This window comes from Ailuropoda melanoleuca, chromosome 10, assembly GCF_002007445.2.
Source record: "Ailuropoda melanoleuca isolate Jingjing chromosome 10, ASM200744v2, whole genome shotgun sequence".
Taxonomy (NCBI): domain Eukaryota; kingdom Metazoa; phylum Chordata; class Mammalia; order Carnivora; family Ursidae; genus Ailuropoda; species Ailuropoda melanoleuca.
In genome coordinates this window covers 61339537-61359515 of record NC_048227.1, presented here as the reverse complement: position 1 = coordinate 61359515, position 19979 = coordinate 61339537, and the positions used below count along the sequence as shown (strand labels likewise).

Below are 19979 nucleotides of genomic sequence, written 5' to 3'. Positions count from 1 at the left end.
AACACAGGTGTGTGAGTGTGGAGGAGGGGTTTGAAATGTAAAGAGGCGTGGCTGGGGAAGCCTCATGGAGAAGGTGACAGTGGAGCAAAAACCTGAAGGCAGTAGAGAAGGGAGGAAGAGCACTGTGGGCAGAGATAATAACACGTGCAAATGTCCTACGGCAGGAGTGTCCCTGACATGTGTGGTTGGAGAAAGGGAACCACAGGGAAAGTATAAAAGAAGGCATCAGAGAGCTACAGGTTGGCAGGACACGGGCCAGATTGTGGAGGGTCATTTAAAAGACAGGCTAAGAATGCCTGGCCTTGATTCTGAAATGGGGCAACCGTGGAGGGTTAATTTTGTTTTGTTTTGTTTGCAACTCATGAGCTAGGCAACTTTGGGCAAATCAATTAACCACTCTGAGCCTCCGGTTCCTCACCTGTCAAATGGGGACAGTAACAGAATAATATTACCAATTCCAAGCATGGTTGTAAATATTTTTTTTTATTGTGCTAAAATATATGTCACAAAAATTTATCATTTTAATCACTTTTAAGTATACAGTTCAATGGCATTAAGTACGTTCACACTGTCATGCAACCATCACTACCATCCATCTCTAGAACTTTTTCATTGTCACAAATGGAAATGCTGTACTCATTAACTAACTCCCCATTTCCTCTTACTACCCCCCTCCCCAACCCCTAACAACCATTATTCTACTTTCTGATTTCTGATTTCTACTCTATGATTTTGACTATCCTAGGTAACTTATGTAAGTGGAATCATACAATATTTGTCCTTTTGTGGTCAGCTTATTTCATTTAGCATAGTGCTCTGGAGGTTCACCCGTTTGGCATGTGGCAAAACTTCCTTCCTTTTCAAGACTGAATAATATTCCGTCATATGCATATGTCACATTTTGTCTATCAAGGAACCATTCATCTATCAAAGGACACTTGGGTTGCTTTTATCTTTTGGCTATTGAGAATACTGCTGCTATGAATGGAGCTGTACAAAAATTTCTCTTTGAGTCCCTGTTTTCAATTATTCTGGTTATATACCCAGAAATGAAATTTTGAGACCATATGGTAGTTTTATGTTTAATTTTTTTGAGGAATCACGTACTATTTTCCTGAATGCACCATTTTACATTTCCACCAACAGTTCACAAGGGTTTCAACTTCTCCACATCCTCACCAACACCTGTTATTTTCGGGTTTTCTCATAATAGCTATCCTAATGGGTGTGAAGTGGTATCTTATTGTGGTTTTGATTTGCATTTCCCTAACGATTAGTGAGGTTGAACATCTTCCCATGTGCTTATTGTCGTTGTCTATCTTCTTTACCTGAATACGGCTATTCAAGTCCTTTGCTTATTTTTAAACTTGGGTTGTTAGGTTTTTTACTGTTGAGTTATAAGAGCCCTTTCTACATTCTGGATATTAATACTTTATCAAATATGTGATTTTTAAATATTTTCTCCCACTCTGTAAGTTGCCTTTTCACTCTCCTTCTAGTGTCCTTTGATGCACAAAAGCTTTGAATTTTGACGCTGTCCAGTCTATCTATGTTTCCTTCTGTTCCCTGTGCTTTTGGTGTCATATCCGAAATACCATTGCCAAACCCATGTTGTGAAGCTTTTCCCCTATGTTTTCTTCTAAAAGTTTTATAGTTTTAGCTCTTACGTTTGGGTCTTTAACCCATTGTGAGTCAACTTTTGTATATGGTATGCGGTAAGATCGTTAGAGGGTTTTGAATAGAGGAGAAACATGAACTGACTTTCATTTTTAAAAGATCTCTCTGGTGGCTGTGTAGGGACCAAACTGCTACCAGCTGTGCCTCATTTAATCCTTTTACATGCCAAAAGGTGGGTTCCAAAACCGTATTTCCATATGAGTTTTTAACTTTTCAGTCTCTTCTTTGTTCAACAATTGTCTAAATAATCTGACACTACTTTTGCATGAGTGAATGCACACCTCCTCCCACCCCTACAAACATTCCTAACCCATCATCTGGGGAATAGAAAGATGCATACTTTCCCCTACGTAAATACTGTGTTTTTATTATCTCTACATTAATATTATGCTTTCATTATTATTTACTTCTTCAATATGCATTTAACAAGTGTTTATTGGATGCCTACTATGAGCCAGGCACTTTCCTAGGTCAAAGAGATACAGCACTGAGAAAGGAAGAGCCTATCCTCATGGAGCATACATTCTTGTTATACATTAAAACACTGACCTAACAAATAAATGGTCCTCATATCCAATGATTACAAAAGAATAATTAAGATCAACTATTAGAAAGCCAAAATTATCACCCTTTCTATTCTCAATCTATTCTCAAAGAGCCTACTGAGACATCAAAACTAATCAATACAATTTATAAATAATTCATAAAAAACTATGTTGCTTAAACATGGACGATTATTTTTTTCTGTGGCACAGGAAGAAAACCACATTCATGGATTCATTCGGTCCTACTTTGTTTTAAATTCAGAACCTACTATGTGCCAACCACTGTTCTGGGGGCTGAATGAATAAGACTGGAATGAGCTGGAGATGATGTTGGAAAGAAAAACAGGAACCAGGTCATGGAAGGTCCTCATAGGCCAATGAAAAGAGTTTGCCTGCTTGGAACATTGTCCAGAGTTCAATTATCCCAGGTGTGTTCTATAGTGTGGGGTAGTGACTCTCAACCTAGCTGTATGTTATAACTACTGAGGGGATTTTTTAAAGTGCCAATGCCTGGGTACTACCCTCAGAGATCCTAATTTAATTGATCTGGGGTGGGTCCAGGGCATCAGTATCTTTTATAAGGTCCCTAAGGGATTCTAAAATGCAGTGAATGCCATGGAACTTTGTGACTGCATTTACTTATTCATGCATTGAAGAAGTCCAGGGCAGCTCTTTTTCTCTGAAAATAACTTCTGTTGCTTTATTTTTTCCCTTATGTCCAAAGTAACATCCACTCGTTGTAGAAGCATACATTAAAAAAAAGAAACATCACCCAAAATCCTACTTCCCAGAGATTTCTTCTATTAACATTTTGGTGTATTTTCCTTTTGTGCATATGTTTGTGCTCTTTGTCCCCAAAATGGTATCCAGCTTTTCTCATCATTTAATAATGTATCACAAAGAACTACCCAGTGGCAGAATTGGGAACTATTTTGACCTTGCCTTTACATTATCTCTCAGCCCTCCACACACAGAAATGGGATAGTTCGTTCAACCAGGTATGTTTGCTTGGCTGTTACTTTTCATAAAAAGCATCTTGGTCTTATTCTCTACCTGACTGATTATCCAATCACATCTCTCTGTCCTTCCTCAACAACAGAGGGTATCCATACTCAGGGACTTGCCTTGAATTCTACTTTCATATATTTTTCAAAAGCTTGGTTGCCAGAGATAATATCTGTGGAGGATTGCCTGAAGGACATGAGTCTATTTATTCTTCTATGTATTCTAAAATTTATCCTTGCAGCATGCCAAAGTTGGAGGATTGCATACATAAAGCTCACTATTTTAGTTCCTTACAAAAATGCTTTTACTGAATTGAACTTCAGCTATATATCATCAGCCTATATTGAAGGGCATCATAAGAAACGGTTCTCTGGAGTTCATTATCACATCTATTATGAAAGTAGACTCATTATTATGCCTGACATCATTTATTTATATCACCTAACATTCCTTTTATGAGAATCCACAAAAGTGCTGAGGAAATGAACTACAATTTTTGTGTATTCCCTTAATCTCATAGACCTCATACTCTTAATTATTTGTCTCCGTCTTTCCTTTGGCTGCTAGGGAGCTCAGTAAAATGGTGGCCCCAACCAGCAATTACACCTAAACATAGAATGCTTTCATGCATTTCCTTTGAACTCTGGTTTTATGATAGCTCCATCCTCATTTCCCCTGCACCTATTTTCTCTTCAACTATTAATTTTGACTTTTTGTGTTGGATATATTTTTTAAGCCTTTGTGGGCAAGTGGAAGGGGGAAAAGGAAACGAGAAAGGTGACAAAGGGAAAATGAAGAACATAAAGTGAGGAAGAGAGAGAAAGAGAATGGTGGGAAGGAAAGAAGAAAGCAGGCAGAAAGACAATAAAGGGCAGCCTCGTGACCAGGATAAGAGCTGGGCTACAGGAATCTTAAGGAGGAAGGGATGACCTTGTGCCTGATGGGGCGAGGCAGCAAAGTCCTGAGGAGTTTCATGGTAACAGCAAGCTAACTCCCACAGGGAGCCTCTCCTCCTCCGGGTACTTTAGATGCAGCATTCCGTGTAATCTCCTTAGCAACCCTTTGCGGAAGATACTATCATTACACCCATTTCTCATATTTAAAAAAGCAGGGGTGCCTGGGAGGTTCGGTTTGTTAAGTGACCGACTCTTGATTTTGGCTCTGGTTGTGAGATCAAGCCCCACATCAGGCTCCATACTGAGCATGGAGCCTGCTAGAGATTCTCTCTCTCCCTCTCCTTCTGCCCCCACCCCAAAAGTAAAACAAAACATCAGAGATCTACAGAGACACAGTTCACGCTGACTGGGGAAACTGGTTTTCAATCCAGATCTGTATGCTATACACTATAGCCAGTAGTTTTAGGCTAATACGATCCTTTAAAAATAGACCATTAAGGGGCGCGTGGGTGGCTCAGTCGTTAAGCGTCTGCCTTCGGCTCAGGGCGTAATCCCGGCGTTCTGGGATCGAGCCCCGCATCTGGCTCCTCCACTGGGAGCCTGCTTCTTCCTCTCCCGCTCCCCCTGCTTGTGGTCCCTCTCTCACTGGCTGTCTCTTTCTCTGTCAAATAAATAAATGAAATCTTTAAAAAAAAAAAAAAGAACCATTAAAATCTTCTAGAGAAATCAAAACTTCAGCTGAAAGACATTTCCTCATATTACCAATCTCTTACTTTACCATCATCTTGGGAGGGGTGTGATAAAGGATAACTTTCTCCTTCATCTGTCTATTTCCACCTCCCAAGGAAATATAATTACATTGAAAATGAGATCAGGAATGGGGGGGAGGGCGGGAGATAAATAGTACAGACTTTCTGGCAGGAAGAGCAAGCAGGAAAGCCAAAGGGACAAAGGGAAAGCTGACAAGACAGAAGGAAAAGAGTGAAGGATGGGAGAGCAGACGGGAAGGGGCTCTTCCAAAGAACCAAAACCCTGACTGAAGGCCAGGGAAAACACAAAGACGATGTTGGCGGTAAGCCTGGCATGACAAGTGGCAGACTAGAGCTAAAGTAACAATGAGGTGCTCAGGAAAAGATGAGGTTCTTAGGAGAGAGAGAGGCGGCCTTTTTGACCCCCCTCCCCACTCTGGGTGGCGCTGCGCAGGGGGTGGCCAAGTACAAGGAGGAACATGGTGCCCGCCTTACGCCTCATCGCTCCAGTCCAAACCCAACTGTGAGGTTTTAAAAAACTGGAGATCCAACTATTTGTGTCTGTTTTTAGCAAAGAGAATTTTTCCCGATCTCCAATTACGCAACTGTTCTATAGAATCTTCATTTCCCAAAAACTCTAAGATCCAAGTCAAATTCAATATTCTTTAAAAAACCCTGACTCCCTTAGGGAGCTTTACGCTAATGCACAGATGGCAATGGCTCTGTGACCCTCGGGTGCTGACGGACAGCTGCGCTGTGCAGAACTAAGGCTCTATTCGCACATGCATCATGTGGCTTAGTGGGTCCGTTAGCAGGAAAGTGGAAACTCATAGTTTCCCTCATCGTTATTCTTTCCTTTCTATTTCAACTGGGTCTTTTTAAAAACTATCCCAATCACTGCACAGCTAGTTGTAGAGTCAAAAGATTTCCATCCAGGAAAGTACCCAGAAGCCCAGCATTCTGGTATGCTGAATGACAATGCTGAATGAAAGCAAGGACAATTCTTTTTTCTCTCCTCCAATGTGTCATCTGAAAATGTCAAGCCTACAGTAAGGTTGCAAGAAAGGTACAATGAATATTCATATAGCGCTCACCTGGATTGGCCAACTTTTAATATTCTGCCACATTTATGCCTTCTCTTTCTCTATGTGTGTATGATACAAATACACACACATAGACACACTCCTTTTTGCTCAAACTTTACCCCCCTTAGGGAGTTGTTTGCAGACATGATAACCCTTCACTCCAATTACTTCAACATATATGTGCTATTAACAAAGATACCCTCTTTCAGGACCACAGTACAATTATCATGCTCATAAAATTTCACAATTGATATAATACTATTATCTAACATACATTCTACATTCAAATGTCTCCATTTGTTCCAATATTATTCATGATAGCTGAGCTATTCCCCCCAAACCCAGGATCTTAAGAAGAAGCAATCACTGTATTTGGTCTTATGTCTCATTAGCCTCCTTTAATTCTAGAAGAATACCTCACCTTTTTTTCTGGTTAATTTTTTCAGGATATTAACATTGTTTGAAGAGTACAGGCCAGGTGTTTTGCAGAATGCCCCCCATTTCGACTTCTCTGGTTGTTGATTCATCATTACCTTCATATTAAATAACAGAAATACTGTTAGGTGGAACCATGAAATGGTCATTTTATATACCAACACCAGTCAAAAATCAGCAATTTCATACAACTTGCAATTTCAACTTAATATATAGGGAATATTGTGTCCCTCCTCTTACATCACTTCAGGGATACATGATGCTTATTTGGCCTGTTACTGGTGGTGTTAAGTTTGATCATGGGGTTAAGGTAGGGTCCACTAGAGCTGTCCATTGTAGAGGTGTTTTGTTCTTTTTGTAATTAATAAGAAATCTGTGGAGGATCCTGGGAGACTAAGTATTCTGATCCCCAACAGTCTTTCACCCAATTATTTTAACATCCATTGACGATTCTTGCCTGAATCCATTAATACTATGGCGGCCATAAAGTGTTGCTTTTCTGCTTCTGTCATTGCTTCCACATTTCCTCACTGGCATTCTTCTGGAAAGTGCTTTACCTCCCCACTGTTTATAAACTCTGGTCAGTAAGGACTCATGGATTCTTTTTTATTTAAGTTGTTAGAATTTATTCCTGCCATTCCTCATTAGAATTCTTTCCACATTAAAGGTTTATTTTAACCTGCCAAGTCAGTCTTGCCTTTCTAATACCAGCACGCTTACCTCTACAATGTGTGTTATCTGCTTTGTCAAATTTGAACCTGACTCTCCTGAGAGGTAGTGCCAGAATCTGTCATAAAAGTGAGATTTTTAGTTTTTGTATTTGACCTGAATTTTCTAACTTTTTTAAACATCTGAAGTCATTCCCCTGAATTGGATTAGCTTTTGCTGGGAAACTATTCTTTCTTGTCACCATCTTGTAACCGTCTGTAGTTACATGGGACGGAAGTACGGGATGAAGGGGAAAGAGTAAGCTTGTTAGCCACACAGGTTTGGGCTGAATGCCGGCTTTGCCCCAAAACAGCTATACAAGCTTGGCAAGTCATCTTATCTCCGTGAGCTTCAGTTGTCTCGATTTAAAAAGAAAAAAAGAGAGGAATTCTAATCCAATAACTAGGGTGGTTGTGAGTATTCAGGGAACATTGCATGCAAGTGACTAGCTCAGCACCTGGCACACAGGATGCACCCAACTAACTGCTGGTTGTTTGTTAAAAGTTATTTTTTTTTAGAGAGAGAGAGAAAGCAAGTGCAGGGGGGAGACAGAGGGAGACAGAGAATCTTAAGCAGACACGAGGCTTGATGTCAAGACCCTGAGATCATGACCTGAGCCAAAATCAAGAGTTGGATGCTCAACCAACTGAGCCACCAGGCACCCCTAAAAGTCATTTTTAAATTTCTTTTTAAGTAATCTGTACACCCAGTGTGGGGCTCGAACTCATGACCCTGAGATCAAGAGTCAGATGCTCTACCTACTGAGCCAGCTGGGTGCCCCTGAGTGGTGGTTTTAATAGCATTATTAATGTTATTTTTTTCCAGGCTTACATTTCTTTGCAGATTTTACTCACCTTTAGATAATTTTATACTTCTCTAAAGTGAAAAGTCATTTTATTCCTTCCGCTCATCTTATTAATTTACATCCTTTTGCATTTAATCGACTCTTCTTCTTGGTGTTTGCACCCTCTCCCAAACTGCAGCATCTGCAAACTTAATTTACTCTGCTTCTTCCATTCTTTTGCAAAATGTATGACCCTGAATCTATCTTATATTCTCTTTATCCTCTCACAGAAACATCCTCTTTAAAGAAATTCATTTACAGTCATTCTGCATCTCTCCTCTCTCCATTCTCTCTCCCTCTTTCTCTTTTCCTTTCTTTCAAGTGACAGATATGTTTTGGAGCACCTGCTAGATCAAACAGTGGACCAGCAGAGTCCAGACCTAAGTCTAGTAAAAAACACACACATAATATATGTAGATATAATTCAAAGTAGGCCAGATGTAAAAAAGTTATAAAGTGACTGGAAAACTTAGAGGAAGACTTGTAGAATGAGTAAAATCTGGACATGTGGTGTCTTGGAAGACAATCAGTAAAAGTTTAAAACTGAACTCCATTCTAATCTAATCTCAAATAAAGTTAAAATCATCATCGAACACTGCAAGTTCACCAGAATTACACATATTTGGAGAGACTGTACACAAAATTGTCACATCCTATTCGTAACGCCTATTGCTATCATTTACAGAACACTGTACAGTTACAGAACATTCACAGAACACTGTGTCTGATGCTATAAATAGGAAAAAACATCATCCTAGGTAATTTCTTCTGACCTATATTTTAATTTACTAATTCTCTCTTTATCTCCTTCCATTATTTTTAACCCATATGATGAGCTTTAAGTTTCAATTATGTTTTTTCTAAAAGTTCCACTTGGTTCTTTCTCAAAATTGTTCGACTATTTTTTTAAATTTCTTATTCTATGTAGATATTTTCAAGCTTGTCTTTTATTTTTCTAAACATGGTAAGTATAGAGGTTTTATATTTCTTGAATATAATAATAATTATAATAATAATAATCCATTACTCGAAGCTTTTGTACATCTATTCCTACTGTCTGTTGTCCTATTAGTTTCTTTCATGGTGCTAATCTCCTTATGTGCTTCGTTATTTTTTTACTATCAGCTGCTCATTTTCCATGGAAACTTATTTGTGGGACTTCTTTGTGGCCTATTATGAAGATGCTTTCATTCAGAGAGAATTTGCTGTTGCTTCTACCCAATTGCCTGAGGCCACTGCCTGTCCCAGACTGCTTTAATCTAAATTTAGCCTTGAAATTTTTTATCTACTGAAACGATATGAATTCATGCTAAAAAAAAAATGCATGAGGGCAGATTTTTGTGGCTAAGATGTGTCAAGGCCAGTCCCACCAAGACTGGCTCTACTCGGGACCAAAGCTACTTTTCCTACCGTCCATCCACTGGAGGTGGGAATAGGAATGATATGTTTATTTCTGGTAGACCCTTCCCCTGACGGTCTGGCATTTGGGGATCCCAGTTTTTTGAGCAGAGTCTTCATTAGACCCCTATTTTGTTCAGGCCCTGCCTTTGTTTTCTGTCTCCTCAGGCTCTTGGATCATTAAAACAAATCCAAGTTTGCTGGGTTCAGCAGGTTAGCAAATGGCTTTAGGGCAAAAACAGTTTTCCTCTCAGATTTTTCTGCCTTTGCTAAGATTGGCCTGATAATTTTTTTACAAGATTTTAACCTTTCCATGCTTTAAAGATACTGTTATATACATATTATCAAGATTTTCTAATTGCTTTTAATAAGAACTATGCAAACACATAGCCCACTGTACTCTAAGACATAGAATTACAGTAACTATAGTAACTTCAGACATCATGTGATCATTCTATTTTTTAAATGACAAAAAATTACTTGCTTAAAATTTTTCAACTCATATCAACTTTTTTACTAACAATAATGAAGCCTCTTATTTAAAGTACATTCAATGATCTCAAAAATAGGTGTGTATTCTAGCAAATCCTGGAAGATCAGACCTTACATATTGGTAGTTTATAATCATTTATTTTTTACCATAAAATCTAAACTTCCTGGGGTAAGCAGAGAACAAAGTGTACAGGATCTTAGTGCATAAATATACATTAGTTAAATATGCAAAATACTGTTTAATGATTCAGATTCTTGCAATATTTCTGTTACTAAAAACTATCAAAGATTTTTACGAATGTTCATTTACTTCAGGGTATCTTCTGGAAGTTGTTCAAAGTAACTTTTAAAAATATACATCTAACACACCAACACGTCTAATATTTATTCACCATTTGTCGATTTGTCATCCAAATCCAAACATGAGCGAGAGCAAACAGTGTTTGGTTAATTCACAGTAATAAATTAGGTGTGCTTCAGTTAATGTTGGTTTTTATTTCCAAACAATTCTTATTTTTTTACACAGCAATGTGAAAATGGCCGGTATTATCCCTCTTCCACAGTCCAGCAAACAGAACGTTACTGATTGATTCAAATAGTAAATGATCAGTTCAATGTTTAGGTGGTTGAGCTGTGCTTTTATTTCCCCAGACACAGCTTTTGAGCAGAATTCAATCATTTTAAAAACCCTGAAAAAAAAGTGTGGAATAGTAATTCAACTGGCAAGAAAATCCAACATATAAACAGTGCAGTAGGACTTGGGAAATCTTATGACTCAATGGATTCATTCAATAATTATTTACTGTGCACCCACTTTGGAGATAGGTAGGCACCAGACATTGTAGACACACAGTGAAAAAGAAAAAGCAAGGAACTTCATCTCCCAAGGCAGTCTAAGACCTTTGAGGTGGCCAATGGGGACCATAGCTGTCTTTACCTACCACTTTTCATCCCCTTTATCTTCTGGTTGCTCTCTGCAATTGCCACTGCCCCATCCTAACCCAAGGGTGCAATCTGGGGGAATATGATGGGAACGGAAAGGCCCCATCACCCCAGCAGCTGCCTTGTTGACCCAGCCTGGTGCTATTTCTTCATCACCTTCTCTAGAAGTCCTTCCTCTCCCTTATATTGGCGTCTGTGATGAAATGCCCAATAGGGCCCCAGTCAGGCTTAGTTCTAAAATACGGGTGCTTACGTGGGCTGGTCTTATGTAGCGACCAAGGCAGCAGAGGCCCTCCTGACAGGGGCCGTTCCATCCTCAAAGGAGTTTGTAGGAGTTGGTATCAGTGATAAGGCCAAAGTAGAAAAATACCAGTGGCCTTGCCTAAAAACACATAGAAGACACATCCTGGCATTTCTAAAAATACCTGGAGGAAGCTTCAGCTAGGAGGCTGAGGTCCTTAAGAGTCAGTGGGAGCAACAGACCAGCAAAAGGTAGGCTCTAAGGTTAATGCAATCTCATTGATATCCAAAACTGGTGAGAACTGGGGTTATGTGGGATACATATGTTATCTTGTTGTCTCTAAAATGTAAATCAAAAGCAAAAAGGGGATTGGAGAGGACTACGGAAAATGCTCAGAGAGAGACTTTACTTTCTAAGTCTCTTTAAGAAAGCGCCATGACTGCTTCACGGTTGAGTACAGAGGGATGCAGTTACAAGATTGGGTAGGCTCTGTACCACAGAGGGTCTTAGACGGAAGGGCCTGGTTAGAAGGGATAGTGCTGGGAGATCAGAAGCAAGCAGCTTGGATCTGGACGACAGCAGAAAAAAAGCAGGCATTGACGAGGACTGAGAGCTATGCCTGGACCCTCGCCCCAACTTCCACCCTCCACAGTAGCTTGTCCTACCACCACCTCTAGAGGCCCAGTCTTACCCCTCACTCCGCCCACCATCCCCACCCCCACCTCTACCTCCCACGTCATTTTAACCCAACAAGCAACTTACAAATTTTAGTACAGTGGCTCTCAGCTTCGGCTGTATATTAGAATTACCTGGGGAGCTTTTAAAAACCCCAATGCCCAGGCCAATTAAATCAGAGGCGAAACCCAGGCATCAGTAGGTTTTACAGCTCTCCTGGTGATTCCAGTGTGCAGCCAAAGTTGAGAACCTCTGCGTTAGGAACACAACTTATTAATAATAAATTGAATACTGCCTAGCTTTTCATCAAAAGCCGAGTATCAAAAAGGAAAAGAAAACAGAATGGTGGGGACAGGGCAGAGGTGGAGTGCAGAAGGCAGAATTTTGTATCAGTAATGACAGACAATGGATGTGTGTGTGTGTGTGTGTGTGTGTGTGCGTGTGCGTGTGCGGCATGCGCACGGTCTACGAAGAGCTCATTCAAATTTAGAACAAAAACACTGAGACCTCCAAGGGGAAAGCACAAAGGTCATGAACAGTCCACACAGAGGAATACAAAGAATAAATGAACACGGAAAAATCCTTTTTGCCGATAAAACCTAAATTAAAAGCAAGCTTGAGATTGCATTTTATAACCACTAGTGTAAAAGGAAAAAGCTTAAATGACACTTAATTTTGATGAGATTGCTGTGAAACCAATATACTCACAAATTCTGATGGCACTGTAAATTGGTTTTAAAAAAAACTCCTTCTGGATAGCAAATGGCAACATGAAAAAAAATTATAAAGGTGTTTGGACCATGGACTACTAGAGGCTTATCTTCAGGAGGTATTCAAACTGAGGCAAATTAGATACGTGCTTGAAAACAATCTCTGCAATGAATCCTAAATTGAAAAAAAAAAAAAAAAAAAAAAAAAATTGGAATCAAGCTGAATTTCCAACATAGGGTAATGGTTTAATAATTCATGGTATACCAGTACCACAGAACATTATGCAGTCATTAAGCTGACAACTATGAAGACGGTGAGGAAATGTGGAAAAAATGCTCCCCCGAGGGGGCCCTGCCCCAGGCTCAGCACAGCCCCGCCTCTCCCCTGCAAATTGCCCTGCTGAGAAGGAAGCTGTAATTTGACCTGATTTCCCAGCCTCCCCTGAGAGACCTCTGGGAGTAGCTTCTGTCAGGTATCACTTCTCTGTCCAGGTCCATGGGGAGTCCAGCCTCTTGCCACCCAGGTTCTTAGCCCAGGACCTTTGAACACCCGCTCATCCCACCGAGCCTTCCACCCTCCCCAACTCTCCCTCCCACCTCCCAAAGCCTTTCACTCTGACCTCCAGAAGCCCAGAGGGTTCATCTGCAGAAACCCCTGTATCTCCAACTTCATCTCTGGCCTACCTTGTCCCTCTACCCGGTCACCCAGTGGTGAGGAAGCATTTTGGAAATGTCAAGTGTTAGCCGTGGGGGAGTGGGCGTTGCTTCCGCCAGGGCGCTAGGATTTGCTGCAATGAGCATAACTGTCCCTCAAGATGAAGAATTGCTCTGTCTTCTGCCAGACAGTCATGTGATTTAGGAAACTGTTTATAATAATCTGACGCTAGAATTGAACTCTTTTACATAGAAACCCAAAGTCTTTTTCACACTATTTTTAAATACACTGAATTTTCCAGAAATAAGACTTCCATGTACACTGAGGGAACATGGCGCTCTGTTTGGGGCACTTTCTAAGGTTGCACAGCATTTTGGAGACTCACATCCAGGACAGCCGCACACCTCTGACCAGCTGCCCGCGGAGCTGTCAGGTTCACAGGGTTCCCTCAATGGGTTCCAACAGCGAACAACTTGGTTAGGCCTTTTAGTGACGTCATGACCAAACATTTTTACAGGTCAAAATAAAATATCTTACGATAAGTTACTTTCCTTTTATCTTGGCATTCTGTTACAGCTAGGGAGGTACAAAATATTTGTTACAAAAGGAGAACACTGAGCCTCCCAGCAGCAAGCTCCAAGCTTATCCCCGTAGCTCTTGTAAGTGGAGACTGATTTACTCTCATCCCTCTCACACAGGGTCTCAGTGTCCTGCATTGTTGCCTCCAGACCGTGTCTGCTATTTCTTTAGTAAACATCTCAGTTCTTTCTGAAGAGCATGCCTTCAGACTAGCACCCAAGACCCTGCCTCGGTGCTCTCAACTGCTGACTCACAGGTCCCGCCCCTTCATTTACTGATTTTTAGCACCTGGCTCAGTCATCCTCCTTCTACCAATACTTCCGTCATCATTCCTGGAAACTTCAACCTCTACAAGGACAATCAACCATCTCTTGGCTTTGCAGTTTTTTGATCTCCTCTTTTTCCACCCCACCTTAGCCATCGTTGCCATGGTTATACTCCGGGCCCTCAGCACCACCAGTCACAGCACTACGTCCAATATCACAGTTTCAAGCCTCCACCCTCTCTGACAACACCTCATGTCCTTCCAGCTCACTTACTCTAGTATCCTCCCTCTAATGACTCTTAGACCTCAATGAGACCTCCAATTCATGGGTCCCATCATTTTTCCTCTCTCTCTCTCTCTGCCTGTACTTCTGCCCCATTCCATGTCTTTACCTTTACTCTTGCTCTTTACCAAGTTTTGATCCCATTGTACACAATTTTACACACACACATACACATCTATATAAATATCTAACTCCTTTGTCACTTGCTCCCTTCATTGTATTGTCTGATAAAGCTCCAATCCTAGTTACATATCCTACTTCCTGCTGAATGTAGCTGGGAAAAACACGCTATCTTGCAAACTGGTCTAACTTTAAATTTATGACAAAACTTTCAAGTAGGCATTCAGCTGTCCAAATTGATAATACAATCCTAAAATATGTCCCTAGGAAATTGACTTTCTCCCTTTCTAAGTCAACTCTCTCGCGTTTTCTCCTTGCCTCTCTCTTATTCATTCTTACTTCCTCACTCTTATTTCATTGACGAAACAGACCAAATTTGATGAGAATCACTTCATTGTTCTACTATTAAATCTAACAACGTATATGAACCTGGGTACAAATATTACATTTTCACTAACGTAAACTGGATGAACTGGACATATTCCATTGAAGACCCCCACACACAACTCCTGAACCGATTACCATCACCTCTTGCCTACCTAAAGCCTTTTTCCCCAGAATTAACCACCTTTCTCATGAATCATTATTTTTCTTCTCATTTCCAACAGTCTGCAAACTTACTATGATACGTTCCCCGCCCTAGACTACATCCTTTCGCAGCTACACTTTATTTTTCCTTTTTCTCCTGCTCACAGCAAAACCCCTCCAAACTTGTCCCTGATTGTCTCCATTTCTTCACCTCTCGTTCTGTCTATAACGCATCTCGTCAGGATTTCATCCTCACCACACTGCCAAAGCAGCTCCTACTAAGGTCACCAACGACCTCCAACTGGCTAAACCCAGTGGGTTTCTCTGTCTACTGTCTTATTCCACCTCTCAGGAGCATTTTATCCCCCCCGTCACTTCCTTCTTAAAGCAATTTTCACTGCTTCCAGGATGCCACACTGTCCTGTTTTTCTTTCTACCTTAGGGGCCGCTCATTCTTAGTTCCCTTTACTGGGTGCTTCTCTTCTGCTCAACCTCTAAGTTAAAGTCTCCTAAGTTTAGCCTAATCCCCTTCTTTTCTATCTACCCAGAGATCTATGGCTTTAAATGCCACCTGCAAGCTTATGACTCCTGATTTTATATCTCTAGTGCCAACTCCTCTCCCAGGCTCAAATGCATGCCTCCCACTGCTTATTCAGTATCTCTTAGGGGGCTGCCTAATAGGTATCTTGAACTTAGCATGACCAGCACAAAACACTTGGTGTCCCCCTCCCCACCCCTATTCCGCTCCTCCATGAGCCTTCCCAGTCGCCTTTATGGCACCATTATTTGGATAAGTAGGGGTCCTACCTATCAAAACTGTTCTTTACAATGGGAAATACAAACATGTAGCACCTCTTTGTTGTCCAAGGTACTCTTGCAAATGTGTGCCACTGACCGAGGCACAGACCACAAGTGAATCCAGCCAATCGGCACTCACGTGCAGATACTCACAAGGTTGTGTATTACCTAGCTGTTTTAGTCGTCTGATGCTGTGGATAACAAACCACCCCAGCAGTAGGTGGCTTAAAACACGATACTCATGTATTTGCTCACTATTTGTCAGTTTCAGCAGCTCATGGTATAAATGGCTCAACTCTGATCTCTAGGCACCTGCTGGGGAGCTTGCCAGGGGCTGGAGACATCAGCCTCCGAAAAGGATTCACTCACAGGCTTAGCAAGTTGATGCTGGCTATTCAACTCAGATCATCAGCTGGTGACTTCCATTCTCCGTTGAGTGCGCTTCTCCCAGAAGCTTCTTGGATTTCCTCACAGCAAGGTGCGTTCTAAGAAGAAGGAAATAGAAGCTGCCAGTCCTCTCAAAGGATAGTTCTGAAACTGTCACAAGGTCACTTCATTGTATTCCATTGGTCAAATCATCACAGGTCCAGCCAAAGTCCTAGGGGAGTGGATAAGTGCACTCTCCCACTTAGTGAGGGGCAGTGACGAGGACTTTGGGCCATCTTTAATTCACTACACCAGCCCTTTGAACTGAGTAACTGGCGTGTAGTTGGTCTGGTTCCTCGGAAACAGCGATGTGCTGGTAGATGTTGAGCAGCTGACCGGACTGCCCTGGGAATGTGGGGACTGTGGTGCCACACTCTCACTGGCTCCCCAACACATGGACCACGTACTGCACCCCAACGGAGGTAGACTTTAGGCAGAGGAGGGAGGTGGGGAGAGGTGGGACCCCTGCCATGTGAGCAGTGACAGAATCTCACACGTCCCTGTCTTAGCCCCTCCTTCTGCAAGAGCTGATACTGCGCCTCTGACTTTTCGACTTCCCCATGTGTAAAGCAATCTCAAAACTAGTTGCCCTTATAACGGAAGAGCTTTCTAAAATCCTATATACCAAAATATGGGTTCTGTCATCCTATTTTCTTAAACCCTAAAAGATCCCTTCTCCCTCTAAATACACACTGTCATTGTTCTCAATTAAATGAATAGGAGCTGGAGCAGGAAAGAGGAACCCTGCTCCCTGGCAGAGCCCTGGGGTTGATGAAAGCGTTGACTCAGTGGGTCAGAGGAACACGTCCCCAGAGACACCCTGTAAAAGTGCACTGAGAAATCAGAGTTGAATCAGGTGTCAGAAGACCCATTGAGCCTTGTAAATGGTTAAGGGAAGGCTGTGATCAGCAGAGTGAAGGGCTGCTCAAAGATCAAAGGCACCATAGAGCAAGAGACAACCCAAGTCAGCCGTGAATAATAGCTTGTTTTCTTCCTCGAGGAGCAAACCATGCTAGGGCTAAAGCCAGACCGAACACACTCAGGCTCCATCAAATGCTGCAGGAAGCGCTTATATGGAGAGGACGGTGGGGGAGGGGTGTAGTAAAAAACCAGTCTATAGGGTCCATAAACATTCATTAAATCTCCTCTGGAGCTGTGAGGAAAGTGGTGAGAATTAGGCTCTCCATTTTACAGCCAAAAGAACTGACGTTAGATGAGGTAAATTGTTGAGACACAAGTAGATGAACAGAAGCAAAAAAACAAAAACAAAAACAACCCCTCCAAAAAAACCCCAAATATTTTATTCCCCTCATCTATCCATCAGAGAATGTAACCTTTATCTTACATGATGGGTTACCTAGTTACTTTCAGTCTGGGGAAAGATCTGAAAAATGAAAAATCGCCTAATCTGTAAGCTCTCCTGGGAAAAAAGCGAGCGAGATAAGAGGTTTTCCTATCAATGGAATACCAAGACTGACTTGTGCTAGGAACCCAGCCAATTTATTACTTCTTTCCCATTGTGGAGAAATACTATAAATGGACACACTAAGCCCTAAAGAAACTGGTTAGAGGGGAAAGAGAAATCAAAACCCAAGTGTAGAAAGACAGGCAAGTAGGATCAGTTTGCTGGGTTTCCATCCAAATCCACCTAATTATGCGTGAGGCTTGGCTGGCAGCTTGACGTCAGCCTGGCTGTCCCCAGGCTCTCTGGCTGAGCCTGCACTGAGTGGGTAGCAGGGCACCAAATCAACCTTCTAGAAGCAACTGGGTTTTCTGTCCTTGTGCCCAAAGGAGACCTTTCCAAAAATCTAAATGTATTCTTCTCTTTAGTATTACTCCTTCAGAAGAATGTCCAAGACCCAGTCACTCTTTGTTCCTGCTTATGCACAGCTTAAGGCAGTCCCTCCCCCCTGCCCTTGGCCTTGTCCTCTTCCTTTTCCTACCGACCCCACCCAGAAAGGACTGTATTTCATTGTCTGTAGCTAACTCAGTCATGCTTTTTGCACCAAGGATCGTTTAGGGAAAAAAAAATGTAATACTCAGTGGCATTTACAGACACATCTGAAAGAAATCTAGTGGACCTCGGTTTTGCTGTCCTCTCCAAGCAAGCGGAAGCCAAGAGAGACTTTCTCGACTGTGGGTAAATGTTCGAGGCATGCAGCTACTCTCTGCTTGTTCCCTGCCACTTCTTCTGTTTCTCCCCCACCCCACCCCGGCAGCAGAGGGAAAAGGGAGCTCTGGGTCCATGCCCTCCTCCCCTCGGACTGACCCTCAAGGAGGGAGGGAGGTGCGCCCCGCACGCTGGGAGCCCACGCATGGGCAGATTCCCAGGCTCTGGACGGTGCCGGGCTCTGCCCCTCCTCTTCCTCTGTGTCAGCCCCTTCTGCTTTGCCAAACCAGCTGGCTGCACCTGGACATCTCTGTCACTCTGCTCCCTCACTCTGTCTGGCCAGGAGCCAGCTTGGCATGATGCGTGCTAGGGTCTGTGCTCCACTGCGGGCAGCCAGCTGGACCTGGGTGGGGGTGGGGAGGACTCTCACAGTGCTGCTGGCCCCACCAATGCCTGAAGCAGCAGACTACGCTCTGGCTTCACCTAACTTTTTACCCGGTGTAAGCTAATCTTCATGAAGGCTTTCAGGGAGCTCGCAGTGTGTGCCCTAACCAAATGAACGAGCCTATTGCAAAGTATTTCTATTAATGAACGGTGTAGCTGGGTTTGTATTGGTGGGCATATCTATGGACCAAAGTGGATATTGTCATCTGCATAATGTCTTTAAAATGCGATTATAAGTGGTAGATGTTTTTCAATAGCCTTCAACCCATTTAAGGTTCTGAGACTTCCCAAAGTTCATGTCATCTCTCGTAGGTCTCCACAGAGCCACGTTGCCAGGGACCATATTTACAGTGTGGTACGCATTGCAGCAGGACACCCAAGTCCTCACCTCCTTATGTGGAGCCTTACTTGGTTACAAGCAACAGAAAACTAAATCTCCTGGGGCGCCTGGGTGGCACAGCGGTTAAGCGTCTGCCTTCGGCTCAGGGCGTGATCCTGGCGTTATGGGATCGAGTCCCACATCAGGCTCCTCCGCTATGAGCCTGCTTCTTCCTCTCGTGCTCCTCCTGCTTGTGTTCCCTCTCTCGCTGGCTGTCTCTATCTCTGTCAAATAAATAAATAAAATCTTTAAAAAAAAGAAGAAAGAAAGAAAACTAAATCTCCTGACGTCAGCAGCAACAGGGAATTGTATTGGAAGACATTTGTGTTGCTCATAGAGCCAAGTGAAGAATGTGAAGGAAGGAAGGAAGGAACAAGGTGGTGCTGAGGCCCTGGGATGCAGGAGGCCACCAGCCTCTCCAAATGCATTGCCTTTGTCCTGTGCATTCGTGTTCTATTGCTGCCGTAACAATTCACCCCAAATGTAGTGGCTGAAAGCAAAGGAAGTTTCTTAGTTCAGGGTTCTGTGGGTCAGATGTCTGGCTTGGTTCAACTGGGTCCTCAGCTCAGTGTCTCCCAATGTCAAAATCAAGGTGTCACCCATGCTGGGCTCTTATCTGGAAGCTCATTTAGGTTGTTGGCTGAACACATTTCATTGCTATTATAAGACCAAGTTCCCTGCTTCCTCACCTGTGTCAGCTGGGGGTCTCCGTCAGCTCCTAGAGGCCACTGCAATTTCTCTGCATATGGCCCCTTCCAGCTTCAAGTCGACAATAGGGTGTCAAATTCTCCTCATGCTTCCGATTTCTCCAGCTCCTGCTCCTTTTGAGAGAACAAATAGATCAGGCTCACCCAGATAATCTCCCTATCTTCAAGTCAACCCTGCCACATAAAATAATAATCATGGGAGGGATATCTCATCATCTCATCATATTACAGTTTGGGGGGGAGGGAATTAGAAATTCTGCCAAACACTCTTTGACTCAGCTCC

At 42.4% G+C, this 19979-nt stretch overlaps 1 long non-coding RNA gene across 1 annotated transcript; it reads left to right on the top strand.

Moving 5' to 3' along the window:
- Positions 1-15962: 15962 nt before the first annotated feature.
- On the top strand, positions 15963-19102 carry LOC117803963. Its single transcript, XR_004628090.1, has 3 exons — positions 15963-16108; positions 18112-18196; positions 18923-19102. It is a non-coding gene; the product is annotated as an uncharacterized LOC117803963 (long non-coding RNA).
- Positions 19103-19979: the final 877 nt, after the last annotated feature.